General features: G+C 35.9%; 1 pseudogene; it reads right to left on the reverse strand.

The window, feature by feature from the left end:
- Positions 1–259: 259 nt before the first annotated feature.
- On the reverse strand, positions 260–993 carry LOC131158614 (uncharacterized; annotated as a pseudogene).
- Positions 994–1,771: the final 778 nt, after the last annotated feature.

Consider the following 1,771-nt stretch of genomic DNA (forward strand, 5'->3'; position numbering starts at 1 on the left):
AAGTGAGTTGTTAGTAGAATCCTCTAGCTTGCGAGCTAAAGGCAGGGACGTAGGCATAGTTGGTCGAACCCCGATAACATATCGTGCGTGTTCTTTACATTTCCGCAATTTACTTACTGCATGTGTATGTTATATTATGAATGATTAGGTTTACATATGCATAGACAGACCCTAGGTTAAGCAATAATGTTTATCTGGTTTAACCTAGGCGATAAATTTTAAATACCCAATTCACCCCCCTCTTGGGATTGTACCAAAGCTAACACTTAGGCTTTTTCACTCCATCTTGTGGCCCACACACTACTAGAGGAGCTCCCTGTGATTTTTGAACCTTTTTCTACTTCTTTCAGCCTTTCGACCTAGAAGAAGAACCTTTCTCAGTCACAAGAGCAATAGTTGGCTTCCTGATAAGGCCCTCCGCTGCTTGTAGCTCTTTAAGTAGTTCTCCCAATGAGTAAGAGAGCTTATTCATGTTATAGTTCAAGAAATATTGCTTGAAAGAGTCAGGCAGTGACTGGAGATATCGACCTGGGTTTCCCCATCGATTTCAACTCCAAGGATCTCTACCTCATTGAGAAGACCAATCATCTTCAGAACATGATCCCTTACTGGGGTCCCTTCTACCATAGTAGTATTCATAAGTTCCTTCATAGCAGTCTACCTAACAGCACGATTTTGATCCTCAAACATTTCTTTAAGGTTCTACATTATATGATAAGCATAAGGCATAAACTGATGCTGATGTTGCAAAACATTCAACATAGATGCCAAAATGTAACACCGCACCATCTCATTAGCCTTAATCCACTTCCAGTAAGCCTGAGTCTCCTCATTAGTTGCCCCTTCACCGGGTTTCTATGGACATACATCTACAAGCACATACTTGTACTCCTCTACAGTCAATAAAATGTCCAAGTTCCTTTTCCAATCGATATAATTAGGTCCAACTAGTTTGTTTTCTTTGAGAATAATAGTTAGGGGATTGAAAACCATTTTAATCCTGAGAATATGGTGAGCAATAATAAACTTTTAATTCAATTAAAGGAATATGGTTCCCTCTACCAATATTTTCTTTTAAAGAATCTGTCAGCAACCTAGCACACCATGAGTAGTATACCTCGATAGGAGGTCGTCTACTATTCAACATTTCTATAGATAGGTAAGGACCTATTAATTTTACTATCTAGGCAAGTAAATGTGCCAAGAAAAATTAAACTGCTGACATAGCTTTGGTCCTATAGACAATAGCAGTAACTCAGATGGTGAGGATACTATTATTCATCACTAAGTGTATACCATCACATAATACTATACCTATTGTCCTGTAGTGAATCCCCAGATGGAGAGGTGACCCAATATTAACAATTACTAGAGTTTATACCTGGTAAGTCTATAATTAATTCCATCTGATGGGGAGGAAGATACTAATATCATCACATAAAATAGACTACTTCACCTATAAACTAGTGATGGAGACCATGGGATTTATATGTAATAAATTCCCACGCCTACTTAGTAATTTAATTCATGAGGGATACAAACCAGTGTTTAATATTCAAATAAATTTAATATTCCAATATTGGTAACTAAATTACATGCAAAAAATAAAACTCCAAATTCCTTTAATATTTTTTTATAAAAAAAATTGTATTATAACTTGAAAATTAATTTTATTCTCTAGTTGCACATGCATAAACTAACATTGAAATTTTAAATTTTACATGCTAATGACATAACGCAAGAACAAAAAACATGCCAAGCAAGCATATAT

Source organism: Malania oleifera, chromosome 6 (assembly GCF_029873635.1).
Source record: "Malania oleifera isolate guangnan ecotype guangnan chromosome 6, ASM2987363v1, whole genome shotgun sequence".
NCBI lineage: Eukaryota > Viridiplantae > Streptophyta > Magnoliopsida > Santalales > Ximeniaceae > Malania > Malania oleifera.